This window comes from Camelus dromedarius, chromosome 3, assembly GCF_036321535.1.
Source record: "Camelus dromedarius isolate mCamDro1 chromosome 3, mCamDro1.pat, whole genome shotgun sequence".
NCBI classification, from domain to species: domain Eukaryota; kingdom Metazoa; phylum Chordata; class Mammalia; order Artiodactyla; family Camelidae; genus Camelus; species Camelus dromedarius.
This window is the reverse complement of record NC_087438.1, coordinates 109,388,506-109,404,926: the sequence shown is the minus strand read 5'-3', so window position 1 is coordinate 109,404,926 and position 16,421 is coordinate 109,388,506. Positions and strand designations below refer to the sequence as shown.

Below are 16,421 nucleotides of genomic sequence, written 5' to 3'. Positions count from 1 at the left end.
GCAGCCACTACCTCCAGACTTCTCATTATGAGAAGAAAATAAACCTTTACATTGCTGATGCCACTGTCCTCAAGGTCTGAGTTAAAAAGGGCTGTTCACAATCCCCACTGAAAAATCTTTCCTACTATCATGTTTCATATCACTTTTTTTCATGTAAGTCACCAGAATGTATAATAATACCTGTGCTTGTGTGTGTAGTGGTTTAATGTCTGCTTCCTCTGCTAAACTATCATTTCCTCAAGGGCAGGGCCTGTGTCTGCTTTATTCACAGCACAGGATCTGGCACAGAGTAGGTACTCAATAAGTATTTATTGAATAAATAAATGAATGAAAAAAATGCCTCTCCTAGTGATGTCTCAGGCTGATTATAAGACAAAGACCACACTTCATTACTCTCTTATCTCTAGCTCCACTCTGGGCCCCAAGTGAATGTTCCTGGAATCCTGATTAAGTGGAATGGAATACAGAGAATTGAAAATATCTAGGCTCCAGTCTGCCCTGTGGCTTGGTGACAGTGGGTTAGATGAATAAAGTTTTGTTGAGTATCTTGGCCTTCTGGAGAAGGACAAGGAGATTTGGGAATGGCCTTGCAGTAGAATACGAGGCCCTGAGGGTCCAGTATCTGCTGAATCTCCAACCAGCCATCAGATTTGCAGGGGAGCCAGGCTACCAACTCTGAGCTTGACCAGGCTGTGCCCTCTGTAAGTTCCTGGGAGCCAAGGCTCAGAGAGGGGCAGAGACGTGCCTGAGGTCACTCAGGATGTCGGTAGAGCCTGGGTAAACACACTGTTCCCAATCCAGCCCTTCCTCCTGTTTGGTGTTCTCCCCTCTGCATCCTGGTGCTTTCGAGGTGAGAAGACAAAGGGAAAGCGGGCCTGCAGGCCTAGGGCTTCGCAAGCTCCAGCTGGAACATCAGCAAGCAAGGGTTTAACCTTCCTGCTTCCCAGATGCCGTCACTGAGGTGCCGTGAGACCAGAATCTGCAGGGCTAGAAACCCAGACCGGGTGACCCCAGAGTGGAGCCTTCCCCACCGTCCCATCCTGTCTCTCGCCTGTGCTGCTGTGACTCCCACCTCCCCAGGCCGGGGGCAGACTGCTGCCTTCCCACGGCGGTTCACAGGCCCCAGCCTAAAGGCTGGCAGGGTTAGCACTTACCGGTCACGCTTTCTCCATGTTTAAGGTACCTGAAAAACGTGCTTACCTGTTCATCAGGTGGAGACAGGGGAAGCCGAGAGCATCCCAAGTCTAGTCCAGGGCCACGTAGCACCGACCACGGTGGGACCAGGACCAGATCTGCTCTGTCTCTGTTGGCCAATGTTCAACCACCTGCAGTTCAGCAGTGACCTCCAGCAGGGCAGGCAGGGGAGGGAGAGGTGGCCCTGGAGAAAGAGGAGGATGCGTGTTAGCAAGCCCAAGGCCAAAGGCGCATCCTTCCACAAACGCAGCCAGGGCCTAGCACTCACCTAGCTGTTCTCAAACTTTCGGGTCCCCAAAGTCCTTTATACTCTTAAGACGTACTGATGACCCCAAAGATCTTTTGTGTATGGTGGTTATACCTATTAATGTTTTTTTAAAAACTGTATCAGAAATTAAAACTGAGACACATAATAAATATTAAGTGATGTAGAATAACTATAAGCACTCTAACATAACCTATTTTATGAAAAATAACTGTATTTTAGAAAAAAATTAGTGGGAAGAGTAACACTGGTTTACATTTTTCCAAATGTCTTTAATGTCTGCTTAACAGAGGATAGCCAGGGTCTCGTATCTGCTTCTGTATTCAATCTGCTGTGAGATAACATGACACATTCTGGAAGACTCCACTGTACACCCACGAGAGAAAGAGAGTAAAAAAGGCAAGTCACATCTTAGCCTTACAGTGAAAACAATTTTGACTTCATGGATTCCCCCAAAAGGGCCTTGGGGATCTTCAGGGTTCCCTGGACCATACTTTGAGAATCACCACCCTACACTCTTGATTTAATCTGCACAACAACTCGGTGAGGTGGATCTCATGGTCATTCCCATTTTATAGATGCCCAAGGTGAGGCTCAGCAAGCTTGGGAGGCTTGCCCATAGGTACACAGCCAGTGAGCGGTGGTGTCAGGATTTGAACCCAAGATTGTCAACTCTGGGGAACCATGTCCTTAACAGCAAAACTGTATTCCTATCCTGGGCTGATGGATGGATGTTGTAGGAGGGATGGGAGCAGGAAGGAACCAGAGGTTCCAAGGTGCCATTAAGTGGGGAGGGAGATGTGGTGTGGTGGTTAAGAGTGTGGGCTCAGGAACAGTCTCCCTGGACTCTCACGCTGGCTCTGCCTTGTACATGCTGTGTGACCTAGGGCAAAGAACTCAACCTCTCTGAGTCTCAGATACTCTCTCTGTAAAATATGATAATATGATATTTATATCATAGGGTCATTGGGAAGATTAAATATTAATTCACATATATTATAACAGTGCTCAATAAATGTTGTTTGTAGTGTATTTATCTTTCAGTTACTGTAAATTTGAGAACAGGGCCTTGCACATGGTTTTGCTGAAGCTGGAGAGAGGCAGGGGGCACTGAGCGGTCCTGAAGGCAGGGGCTTAGGGAGGGAGGAGAGGAGATGGGTGGTCTGGAGGGCAAAGAAGGGGCTCAAGACTAGGAACATGTTGCTCTCAAGCGGCAGACATCCACTGATGCTCGACTTCATGGATTTCAGGCTCCCAAGCCAGCAGTGAAATATGCTGTGACATGAGGGCCAGCCCTGTCTGCCCCAGGGGACAGAAGCCAAATCTCTTGCTCAGGGCCACCATCCTGGGCACTGGGGACTGAGAGCAGGCCTCCAATTTCCCGCCCAGAAAAGCCCCCAAGCCACGTGGCCTCTCCTGACTCTGTTCAGGGGGTGAAGCCATGAGCTCCAGTCCCCCTTTTCTCCTGTTTCATCTCAGCTCTAGAAAATAGTCTAGAACCACATTGCCAAAGGATCCTGAGAGCCATCTTGCCAAAGTGTCCCCTTCCCCCGCCCTTTTTTAAAAAATGGAGGGACTGGGGATTGAACTCAGGACCTCATGCATGCTAAGCTTGCACTCTGCCACTGAGCTATACCCACCCTCATCCTTTTCCCTTTTTGTAGGTAAAGAACCTGAGCTCCAGAGAGGGAAGAGGGCGGGCCACACCATACAGCAAGTTGAAGACAGAAGGCCCAGGCTGCCTGGTGTCTGATTCGGGTTGTATCCACCATGACACTCGCCACCTTCCTTCCTCAGCAGGAGCTCAAGACCATGTGCTTTTGAGAGTGGTGTCTCTGGGGCTCCCTTGACTAGCCAAGTCTCAGCTCTGCTACTTCCTGGCTATGTGGCCTCAGGCAAGATGCTTAACCTCTCTGTGCCTCAGCTTCTTATCTATTGAATGGGAATAATAATTTTATCTTCTTCATTGGGGTACTGGGCAGAGTAAAGTTTGCTGATCCATGCAAAGCATGGAGGACACTGCCTAGCATTCAGTCTGGGCAGTTAACATGGTGACCACACCTCCATCACCATTGTCATCATCATCACTGCCATCATTGAGGTCTTGAACACCATTGCAGGATACACTGGGGTGTTCCTTGCAGAGTGTCCACCCGGATTTATGCAAAGCCCTGGGGAGAGGTGGGTAAAGGCAGAGCTGGGTTCTGGCCTCCGCGTGGAAACTGATTCACAAGGTGACTTGAGGCATGTCGCCTGCCATGTCTACGCCTCTGGGTCTCCAGCTGAAATAAAGGGGCCTTTGTTTTTTTTTTTAAATTTCTATTATACCTCTAGCATCATGACACTTGGCAATGATGACCATCGAGTTGTGTATGGCTACTCATTACAGTATCATTTTAAGTTAACAGTAAACATTTGGAAACAATCTTAATGTCCTCCCTCACTGCAGTTTTAAAAATAAGAGATGAATAGCCCTAAAATGGAAATAATCCAAATGTCCATCAACAGGTGAAGGGAACCCCAAACTGGCACATTCGTGCAGTGGAACACTCCTCTGCAATGAAAAGCAGCGCACGCTGGTCACACCAAAGGGGGTGCTCAGTGAAGAAGCCTTGTCCCAGAGTGCCTGGCGTATCATCCACGCAGACAGAATTCTGCAAAAGGGAAGTCTGAATCCTAGGGACGGGAAATAGTTCAGCAGTTGCCCCAGGCTGGACATGGGGAGAAGAGATTGGTTACAAAGGGGCGTGAGGGAATTTGGGGTGGGGTGTGTGGCAGAAATGTTCTAGATCTTGATGGTGGCGGCGGTGAGCGTCTTTGAAACTCACTGAGCTGGACTCTTAAAAATGGGTACATTTTGTTGTATGTAAACTGTACCATAATAAAATTGGTTAAGTAATAACTGATGGTTCACACATACAAGCAAAGCTCTGAATTTGTCAAAAGGAGTGGGCTCCATCTTTGGCACCAATGTGGAAAGATACATATGCTGTGTTGTTTAATGAAAAATAAAGGCAGCTCTGTAACAGCGCTGGTGACGTTGACAGGTACTGAGAGCTCTCTGTGGCTGGGCCAGGGTACAGGCTTCACGTGTATTACTTTGTGTGAACTTTTTTAAAAAGTGATTCAGTTATATATATATGTGTGTATATATATATATATATATATATATATATATATATATTCTTCTTTGTATTCATTTTCATTATAGGACATTACAAGGTACTGAATATAGTTATTTCCCTGTGCTCTACAGTAGGACCTTGTTGTTTATTTTATATATACTAGTTAGTATCTGAAAATCCCGAACTCCCAATTTATCCCTCCCGCTGGTAACCACAAGTTTATTTTATATGCCTATGAGTCTGTTTCTGTTTTGTAAATAAGTTCATTTGTCTTTTTTTTTTTTTAGATTCCACATATAAGAGATATCATATGGTATTTTTCTTTCTCTTTCTGGCTTACTTCACTTACAATGACAATCTCCAGGTCCATCCATGTTGTGCAAATGGCATTATTTTATTCTTTTTTTATTGCTGAGTAGTATTCTCTTGTATATATACCACATCTTCTCATCCAGTCATCTGTTGATGGACATTTCGGTTGCTTCTATGTCTTGGCTATTGAAAATGGTGTTGTTATGAACATTGGGGTGCAGGTTCCTTTTTGAATTAGAGTTTCTTCCAGATATATGCCCAGGAGTGGGATTGCTGGATCATATGGTAAGTGTATTTTCAGTTTTTTAAGGAATGTCCATACTGTTTTCCACGGTGGCTGCACCAAACTGCATTCCCACCAGCAGTGTAGGAGGGCTCCCTTTTCTCCACAGCCTCTCCAGCATGTATCGTCTGTGGACTTTTTCATGACGGCCATTCTGACTGGCGTGAGGTGATACCTCACTGTGGTTTTAATCTGCATTTCTTTGGTAGTTAGCGACATTGAGAAATTTTTCATGCGCTTATTGGACACTTTGTGTAATCTCGACAGCATCTGTGCAAGGTTTTACAGATGAGAAAACTGAGGCTCAGAGAGATGAAGTAACGTATGACGCCAAGAAGCCACATGGTTAGAACCTATTATATGAACCCAATCCAGTAAGTAATTGCCAGTGTTAGTCTATGTGCACCAAAAAATCTGGAGAGATAATCCCAAACTGGGCCCAGGATTATGCCTGGGAAACGGATTTATAGGCACTTTCATGTTCAACACCATCTATTTCTGTTCTGTTAACTTTGTTGTAACATGCCTGAGTTAACTTTCTAATCAGAGAAAGCAATATAGATTTTTTTTTAATTACTAAAAAAAAGTCCCTGTCCTATATCTCATCTGCCCAGGACCTCAGCACTCTCTCCCCACTGCTCCCTCTTCCAGACACAGCCACGTGTCTGACCAGAGCCCCAGGCCCCACTGATAAAGGCCAGGGCCCACAGAGCGAGCCCCTATCAGGCCTGCGCAGATCCTGAAGTCCCATCCACCTGGTGCCCCCAGGGAGGGTGGGCCCTGTCCCAGGAATCAGCAGGCCCTGGAGATAACAGGCCGTCCGAGGGGTGGGTGGCAAGAACCAGCGGGGCCAGGGTCTGCAGCAGGGAGGTGGGCTGAGAGCCAGGGATGTTGGCAGGCCTCTCCCCACTGGACAGACGAGGCCGCTAAGACCCAGAGAAGGTGTGACCAGGTGGGTCTATGTTTGCGGAGCTGACTATGACTTCCGTGTGGCCCTGGGCACGTGTCATCCCCTCTCTGAGCCTCAGCTTCCCCTGGGATTCTTTGGTTCCATCTTAGTCCTCTTTTAGGAAGTAACGTGGGTTCTGAAACCATCCTTGAAAACCCCCCAGTGTGCTGGCTGACAGCCCAACAGACACGATGTCCTGGGGCCCCCAGGATCAACTCTGAGTGATACGTGGAAGCTGGAAGGCCACGTGACCCTGAACACATGGGCACAGGCCTGCCTGGGGCTGCCCATGACTGCAGGCCCCAAGGACAAGCCTGGCCACCCTGGGCCAGGCCAAGGCTTGTTTACATGTCCAAAGGTCAGATGCTGCCTTCCAGGGAGGGCCTCAGCTGGTGAGAGTCTGCAGCTGTGTGCCCAGGACACAGATAACGTGTGCCCCGGGGAGGGGCAGGCAGACCCAGAAGAAGGTAAAGCGGGAATGACACTCAGGTCGCTGCTGTGGGCACAGCCTGGGGAGTGTCTGCCTCCCCTGCTGGTCCAGGAGAACCGTTAGCCCTCACCTGGTTGATGCCACTTAGCCCCGTGTCCCTGAGCCTATGACTGCTCTGTATTGCCCACCACTTCATTTTATGCCACGGGGTGCATTCACTGCCCTAAGCCTCAGTTTCCTCATCTGTAAAATGGGAGAAATCACTGCTCTTAGCTGATGGGGTGCAGAGAGGAATGAGGCAGTGAAGGCCTGGGGGTGTCAGGTGAGTGGGAGGGACTTACACAGGAGTCTCTCGCTTTAGGGATAGCCCCTTGTTCTGGGAGCCCCTACTCCACCATAAGGAGGCTTGAGAGATCTCCCCTCTCAGAGTCTCAAAATCACAGGGAGGGGCCTAGAAGTCCTGCCTGTCTCTTTGGCTTTCTCCCTTGAGGTATTTTCCAACGCCTTTCAAATCTTGCCTCCCCCTCTCCCCTGCCCCCCTGCCCTATTGTGTGAACAAAAGTGTAGAGGGTTCCTAGTCTGGTTGTTGTGGTGGGATTTGTATACTGAAACCTGAAAAGTGGCACCTCTCAACACGCAAGCACACATGGGGGTCTACTCTGCTGGAGTCTCCGCCGGGGAGGGGACTGGGGCCATTCCTCTCTTATCTCTCCCCCAGGGCACTCTCAGTCATCCAAACTGCTCACTCGAAAGGAAGAGGGAAGCTGAAGGTAGCTGAGTCTGTTACCAAAATATTTAACCCAAATTTCTTATGTTAAATTGGCAAAAGCAAGAACATGGGTCACCCCTGAGGCTGGCACTGCCATGGGAGGTGGGCTGCCTCCCACACGCTGACGGGCAGGCCCACCTGTGGGTAATTAGCATCTCCATCCACACACAACCACACACACAACCCACAACCCAGGACCACACTCCTGGGAGTCCCCGGGACACAGACGCTACAACAGAGGCACTGTTCATGGATGTTTGTGGTTTTGGTAAGAGCGTAACAATATTGGAAATATTTCAAATGACTACCCACAGAAGGTCAATTACCGAGACATTCTGCGATCTGACCACACTATGGAATATGATACAATGGCTAGAAAGCTTGGAAATGTTTCCAAGACTCACTGGCAGGTGAGAAAAGCAAATTGAAGAAACATATGTACGAACAGAGCTCTGAAAACATATCTAAACAAAACTGCTCTTTCTTGACCAAGGCGTGTAGCAGCTCAGGGACACTGGCATGGAAAAGTTCTGGCAGGAATCACAGCAAGCGATTAACTTAATTCATGCCCTTTTTCTAACTGTGTGACCTTGGGAAGTGACTTAACTCTCCGCCTCCGTCTTCTTTTTTGTAAATTGGTAATAATAGACCTCATAGGGTTGTGACGAGCATTAATACAACTAATTACTGTAAATCATTTAGCACATAACAAGCATGCCATAAATATTTAGGGAAATGAGGTAGGAGTCGATTTTCAGCTACGCGTTAAGGTGGTGGAGGCTCGTCTGCTTGTCTTTGCTGCCACCTAGTGGCCACAAGTGAGAAAGCACACATTGGAACGCCCGTCTTCTGTTTCATTCAAGTCACAATTTGTCCAGGGCCTACAAAGCCTCAGAGACACACAAGTCCTGCGCCTTTGAGTGGGAGTGTGGCGGGTCTCAACGGTCCCAGGCCTCTGTGAGTCTCAGTTTTCTCATCTAAAGAAGGTAGGTAATAACAACTTATATGTTTGTGAGGATAAAAGGCAATAATGCATGTAAAATATTTAACAGTGGCCCTACCGCGAAAGAAAGTTCTATAAATGGTAATTATTGGTATTTACACACATTATCTTATGTAGGAAAACAGTATTATACCCATTTCACGGCTGAGGAACAGGAGGCTCAGAGAAGTCAAAGTAATTTGCCCAAAGCTATTTAGAGAAAGGGCTGAGATTAGAATCCAGGTCTGTCCCTGGGGCTGCCTCACCACCCTTAAGATAGCATCTCACACGCTTATCTGAAAAGGAGTAGGAAGAACCTGTTTTTACCACCACAGACACCTGAATTCTGGATTCCCACAGGCCAGGAACACTAAAAAATTCTCAGCTGTATTGGTTATCTATTGCAACATAACAAAGTGACCTAAAAACTACTGGTCCCTACATGCCCCAAATGCCTTACCCTAGTCTGGCCCTGCAGCTGGGCTGGGGAACTGTCTGCTTCCACACTCAGGCGGCTGCTGGTGGGATTCACCCCCCCAGCTGTTGGCCAGAGGCCACCCTCTGCTCCTGGCCGGATTGTCAGTCTTTCAGCCATCACAGTTTGCTTCATCAAAGCCCCCGGGGCAAGACAAGAAGGCACGGGCAGGGGTCACCCGTCACGATGGAAGTGACCATCTTTTGCCACTAATCAGGAAGTGACTGTGTCTGTGTTCTGGTCTTAGAAGTGAATCACCAGGCCCAGCCCATCCTCCAAGGCAGGGATTACACAAGAGCTTGAACGCCAGGAAGAGGGGATCCCAGGGAGCCGTTCCAGAGCCTTCCCACCACACCAGAGTTTCCAGCTCTTCATTTTGCCCCAGAAGAACATTTAGAAAATCAACTACGCCCTCTGGTTACCATCATTCAATTTAAGAAAAAAAAAAAGAATTTTTACGATTTGCCTAGATACAAAAGGATACTTTCAGAATAAAAGAGACTCTCTTGGGGTTAGATAAACGTAGCTCTAGGAGAAAGGCACCACGTGGTCCTGAGTTTGCTCACTCTGTGGAGCTCTGGTACCCGGCCTCACACTGGGAACCTCCCACCTGGAGCGAGGTGCCCCCCAGTTTGAGGGAAACAAACAGAGGAGGGGATAGGGTCTGCCTGAGCATGGCTGGGGCCCACACAGCGCCTAGCACCCCAAAATACACTGGCCGAATGAATGAACACATGGATGAAGACCCTCAAGCAGTGTATCACATTTACCCCCAACTCTCAGATGAGAAACCAGGCCCTGTAAGGCCAAGTGACAGATGGATCTAAGGTGGCAGGGCTAGAAAGGAGATTAATACCTGCAGGGTGGTTTGTTTGGCATAAATCCCTTCTACATCCATTAGTTAAACCCAGAGTCTCCACAGTCCCCAGTCAGAGGAAGGTGATTCCATTTCCCCTTTTGGCACTGAGCAACCAGGTCCAGAGAGGTGAAGCAACCTGTGTGGAGGGTCTCAGTGTGGCTGTGGGGAAATGGATCCAGAGGTGGTCCAGGGAGGTTCAAAAGGAAAGCAGCGAGGGGTCACCGAGCCGGGAGGGTCAGGCCTGGGGTCATTTGGCCAGGCTGCCAGGCCAGGAGACAGCCCCAGGGGGGTGATTCTGATGCTGAGGACACCAGCCATCCCCACCCATCCAGAGGGGCAGAGGAGGCACTGTAGCAGGCAGCAGTCTGGGTACCTACCCAGATGGCCCCAGCAAGAAGGCAGGAGACTCTGGAGCGAGCAGGCAAGTCAGCCTTGGAAGCTCAGAGCTCCTCTGCTCCCCTTTGCTGGGCCAAACCTGCCCCGTTCATTCCCAGCCCTCCACAGCCTAGCCCCCAGGGTCCCTCTGCTGCAAGGGGTACGCTTTCCCACCTGGCCCTTTTAACTGCATCCATATCCCCTGGTTTATGCCTTCCTTTCCTGAGAAGCACCCCGCTGGGGCTTCCCCCTGCAGGCCCAGGGCCCCACCGAGCACTTGATCAGCAACATCACTGGAGCCGCGCGGCCACTTTGTCCAGCATTTCTTGTATCCAGGAGTGCCCAGTCTCAATGAACCCACAAACAAAATCCCAACATAGCACTGCTGTGATCCTCGCTTTCATAAGAAGGAAACCCAGGAGCCAAAAGGTGAGCCAGTGTGGCCAAATCACACAGCTAGTCTTTGGGGCCACAGCTGGAAGGAGAAAAGGCCATGTTTTAAAATCCTGGTTCCTGTGTTTGCTTTGGCAGCACAGATACTAAAATTGGAACGATGCCGAGAAGAGCAGCATGGTGCCTGGGCAAAGTCGTGAAGCATTTCATAGTTTTAACCAACGTTACCCCAATTAAAAAAAAATAGAAACAAGTAAATAAATATGGTTAAGATGGTAATGAAATGTTTTAAAGAAAATCCTTATTCTTGCATACAAGTCATTGCGCTAACACTTAAAAGAAAATTTTCTTTTTGGAAGGGAGGGAGGGTATAGCTCAGTGGTAGAGCACATGCTTAGCATGCACGAGGTCCTGGGCTCAATCCCCAGCACCTCCATAAAAAAATAACTAAATAAATAAACCTAATTACCCCTCACCCCCCAAAAAAATTTTAATTGAAATATAGTTGATTTACAATGTTATGTTACTTTCTGGTGTACAGCATTGTGATTCAGCTATACATATGTATGTGTTCTTTTTCAGATTCTTTTTCATTATAGGTTATTATAAGATACTGAACATAGTTCCCTGTGCTATACATTAGGACCTTGCTGCTTATCTGTTTTGTATATAGTAGTTTGTACCTGCTCATCCCAAACTCCTAAATTTATCCTTCCCCACCTTTTCCCCTTTGATAATTGTTTGATTTCTATGTTTGTGAGTCTCTCTCTGTTTTGTAAATAAGTTCATTTGTATCATTTTTTAAAGATTGCACATATAAGTGATATTATATGACGTTTGTCTTTGATTTATTTCACATAGTATGATAATCTCTAGATCCAACCATCTTACGGCAAATGGCATTATTTCATTCTTTTTTTTTTTTTTACAGCTGAGTAGTATTCCATTGTGTAAATATACCACAGCTTCTTTATCTGGTCGTCTGTCGATGGACACTTAGGTTGCTTCCATGACTTGGCTATTGTAAATAATGCTGCTATGAACACTGGGGTGCATGCATCTTTTCAAATTAGAGTTTCCTCTGGATATGCGCCCAGAAGTGGGATTGCTGGATCATATGGTAAGTCTATTTTTAGTTTTTTAAGGAAACTCCACGCTGTTTTCCATAATGGCTGCATCAATTTACATTCTCACCAACAGGTAGGAGGGTTCCTCTTTCTCCACACCCTCTCCATGTGCTAACACTTTGTAGGCATTATCTCAATCACCAGCACATGGTGGCCACTACCAGTAACTCCACTTTGCCCTTGAGGAGGTCAAGGGACCTGCCCAAGCTTATCAGGGCGGTGAGTGGCTGGAGCCTGCTGCTGGCCCTCATCAGCAGAGCTCTCCACTGCAGAGCTTGGACAGATGCACGTGGTTACTTCACTTATTAGGAGGCAGGGTTTTCCATTCTTGTTTTGTGGTCGTTGTCATTGCATCCCTTGCTGGGTGCCATAGGTTGAGGATGTGAAGTCGAGGATCAGTCAGCCTGGTGTAGGATCCTGGTGGTCCTTCCAGGTCCGGGATGCTGGGCAGGTCACTCAGTCTCCTTCAGGCTCAGTTTCCTCATCTATAAAATGGGGCTGACACCAGTATGAACCTTGTAGGCCTGTGACATGCCCCGAGTGAGGTAATGCATGTGTACACTTAGTGCTGAGCCTGGCTTCCTGCAAAAACTAACAATGAATTGTTGTAAATTATTCTTACAGCTTATGAAACACTTTTGCGTACATTGTTTGATTTGGTCCTCACAATAGCATTGAGAGTGTGGGGCAGGCAGGACTCATGATTCCAATTTTTTAACATGAGGCAGCCAAAATTGGCAGGGAAGGGCTTGTTCAAGGTCACAAGGTCATGAACTTGGACTTGTTCAAGCCCAGGCTCACCGACTCCTCCCACCACTCCAGCACTCTTCACAAAACTCAGTCCAAGGGAAATATAAAGCAAGTCACAAGTATCATTTCAAGTGTTCTAATAGCCACATTGAGAGACGTGAAAACAGATGAAAGAAGTTTTAATAAGATATTTTATTTAATCCACTATATACAAAATCTTCCTTTAACATGTAATCAATACGCAATTATTAAAGAGATATTTTACATTTTTTCCAAACAAATCTTTAAAATCCAGTTTGAAGAGTGATTTATTTATTTATTTAGGGTTTTTTTGGAAGGGAAGTAATTAGGCTTATTTATTTATGTATTTTTAGAGGAGGTACCAGGGACTGAACCCAGGAGCTTGTGCATGCTAAGCATTCGCTTTACCACTTGAGCTCTACCCTCCCCCTAAAATCCAGTTGGTTGTTAACAAATTAAGATGTATTGCAAGTACAAAATACAAATACTTAATCAGTATTTAAACTATAAAATTCACAGCTGAAAAATAGATTCACAAACCCACACTGTTCCAGACACTTAAATAAGACAATAAAAAGGAAAAAGAAGTAGAAATCTTTGAAAGGAAGACAAAACTTTTTATCGATGATTGGATCAGGCATCTTAAAAATCCAAGAGAATTGGTCCTCAAACCTTTAAAACCAATCACAGATTTCAGCAAGTGGTTAGATATGAGATCAAGCTGGAAAAATCAATAGCCTTGTTGAAATCCATCAATAATAATCAATCCTAAATAGGTAACAAGAAAGAAACACCATCCCCCAAAGCAAAACAAACAAAAACTCCCAAGAAAATTATACACCTAGAAACAATAACCAAAAAACACCTTTCTAAAGGCAATTATAAAACTTTACTAAAGAATGTCAAAAAATAAAAATCTGCTTAATAACAATATACATCATGATCATGGGTAAAAGATGTCAATTCTTCCTGGCTTACAAGGGTAAATCAATATAATGAAAACACCACCAAGGTCTTTTGCAGACTATAATACACTTATTCTAGAAATACATGGAAGAGTAAACAACAGTCAAGAAATCAATGAAACTGGAAGACCTTCTCCTATCAAACAGCAAGACTTAGTATAAAGAGGAAACTAAAATAAAATTATGAAAATACAAAAAAAAAAAAAAGACTTAGTATAAAGACTTACTATGTATAGTTAAGAGTCTCACCCCGGGAATATATATGAAGAAAAGGCAAAGCACAAGGAAACCCTGCCTTCCTATTTCACCACTTTGGGCACGAAAGAAACACAAATTGAAATGAGATAGCCTTTTATACCTATCAGGCTGGCAAAAATTAAGAATGACAACTTCCAGTGTTGGAGGTAAATGGGAAAACACATGCTCTCTACACTGCTAAGTGTGGGGGGTTATGGTGCAGGAATTGAGAATGAATCAAACTCTCCTGGGCAGCAGTTTGGTACCATATATATCAAAATGTCACATGCCACGCTCTGACCTAGAGGTGTCCCTTCCAGAATTCATCCTTATGAAATGAAAGATGTTTACCACAGCATTGTTTATAATAGGAAAATACTGGAAGCTGCTTAAATGTCCATCAATCAGAAAGGATTAAATAAATTATGTCTATATAACAGAATATCATAAACTATTAACAATGATAAGGTGGAACTACAGCCCTGACAGAGATTATTGAATAAACATAATATAGATTGCTTTAACCCTACCACTCAGAAATAACCAGTGGTTAAGTTTTTATTTTCCCAGCCCTTTTTCTGTACATGCACACACATTATTTTAAGAAATGGAATTATACCATATGTATTACTTAATAATTAGCATTTACTTAACTATATATTGAATACTGTAATTTTTCAAGAAGCATAAATTAGCCTTATACTGAAAAAGCTACTTTTATTAATTTTTAATTTCATATAGTGTATGCTCATTTAACAATGCAATCCCTATAGGTAAAGCTAAAATCTCTTTACTTCTTTCCCCAAAGTCACCGTGTTGGGTGTGTATCCTTTCAACTCTTTCCCCAAACTTTTCAGACCACTTACATTCGTACATATGTACATGTACGCATATGGAGTTTTGTGTTTATATTATTCAGTAACTTGGTTTTATAAGTTAACAGTATGACTTGACACTCAGCCAGGAACTAGACAAATTTTAGTATTTTATTTGTTGCCCCCCACTCCATTTCCTGACTGATGGCTATTTAACAGTGAAAGAGTAAAAACAAGCAAACAAGTGAAATTTAAAAATAAAATAATGATGAGTAAGGAGGGGATGGAGGAACAGAAAAGGGAAACAAAAAAAGGAGTATTTTCCTTGTTAAAAAGGTTTTAAATCTCCCTTGATTTCCACTAGGGGGAGACAGAGAAACAAGGACGAGAAGTGTCCCAATGCACGGTAACTGATGGGAGGTTCATTCATTTGACAATTCAGTTACCCTTTCCCGATATTCCATCACTTTCTACCCTCCTCCTCCCCCCACCATACCAGCCTTTCAAATGCGCCATCTCTTTCTCAAGATTCGGGACTACTAGTTTTCGCGGGGCGTCCCCCTCGTTCACCCACAGACACCCAAACTCTGGGGAGCCCACACCCTCCCCCCAGCCCCGACACTCTGAGAAGCGCACCCGGAAGAGCTGTGGCACAGTCAGCAGATGCACGGCTCGTGGTGGGTTAGATGCCCAAAGCCGAGCGAATGTCAAGGATCCTGACCCTTTCGGGGGCCCCAGCCCTGGGTCTTGGTGTTTATCGCCCCCTCGTGGCGGGATTTATTTGCGCGCCCCGCTCACACCCAGGCGCGCGCTCAGCGCTGGTGCAGCAGGTGCCACGAGCCCCAGGAGCAGCCGAGGTCTCGGTGATCGTGGGGCTGCAAACACACCGGCTCGGAGAAATTCCCCCACTTTCCAACATTCCGCAAAGTGGATGTGCAGGAACAGCGGAGATACTGAACTCCACCCAGGCGTGGCGGAGCGCCGTCTCTCTTAGCCAGAGAGAACAAATTTGTCAGCATGCATTTATTTTCCACATTTCCCACGTGTCCAGCTCCCTGATAAGTCCTTGGGTGTGTGTCCTGGGTGGGGGGTTTGGGGGGTGCACAACGTAAGATCAGACTCTGCCTCTGTCCTTAGTGGCTTCTCACCCTCAACAATTTTTTTTTTATTTTGATTGCTTTTCCCTCTCTACTCCACCCCCCTCCCCATGCTAGAACACATGCCCTTCTGGGAAGAGGAGCAAATGTCCCACTTCTCTGCCGACCCCTGATCTGGCCGAACCTAATCCCAGCATCCCCCAGTATGGGAACAGGGAACAGTAGCAAGTCGTCTGTGAGGTTTCCTGAGAGAGCAGAAACGGCACTGCTCAGGGAGCCTGCAGGCTGCTTCTGACCCTAGCTTGGCAGTTCCTTGCTGTGTGACCCTGCTTTGGTCCACACTTTACCTGGACCTCTGTCTCCACCTCCCTTGGCGATTCCCTCGCGTTCTCATACTCCTAATTTCATCTTTCACCTGAATGATCATCTCTGGAAGCAGCTGTGGTCCCTCCCTGGGCTTGCTGTTGTAGCCTGAGCTGGGCCAGGATGGGCTCCTTGCCCCAGTGGGCATCCATCCAGGGAGGGAGGGACTGCAGGAGCCTGCATCCCCACTGTTCTGAGCTGCACCCAGGAGCCTGGGCCAGGCCGCTCCTCGGCGGAGGGCACCCCATCCCACCCTAGGCTGTGTACTTCTACTTCAATTCTTCAGTTCCCAGTTTAAACTAATTTTCTGAATTCAAGGCCAGCGTTTAAAAATAAGGAGAGTTACGTACAAATTCCCAGCTTCTTTTGTAAAATCCCTTGGCTTGACGTCCTAGAATTGAGGCTGAGGACAGGCTGCCCTCCTCAGATGGGGGCTCTGGCTGTGGGTTTGCTGCAGGCCCCACCCTGCCCTGGACGCCCACCCACATGAGCTGCCCGGCCCTGTGAGCACTGTGGGTCTGGTCTGTGCAGGAGACTTCTTGGGGGCAGGGGCAGTGTCTGAATGGCCAGTGCCCAGCGCCGGGCCTGGAGCATGGTAGGAACTCAGTAGGCATGAGTTGAATAAATAGATGAAT

General features: G+C 46.5%; 1 pseudogene; it reads left to right on the top strand.

The window, feature by feature from the left end:
- Positions 1-10,533: 10,533 nt before the first annotated feature.
- LOC116152365 (U6 spliceosomal RNA) lies at positions 10,534-10,627 on the top strand (annotated as a pseudogene).
- The last annotated feature ends 5,794 nt before the right edge of the window (positions 10,628-16,421 follow it).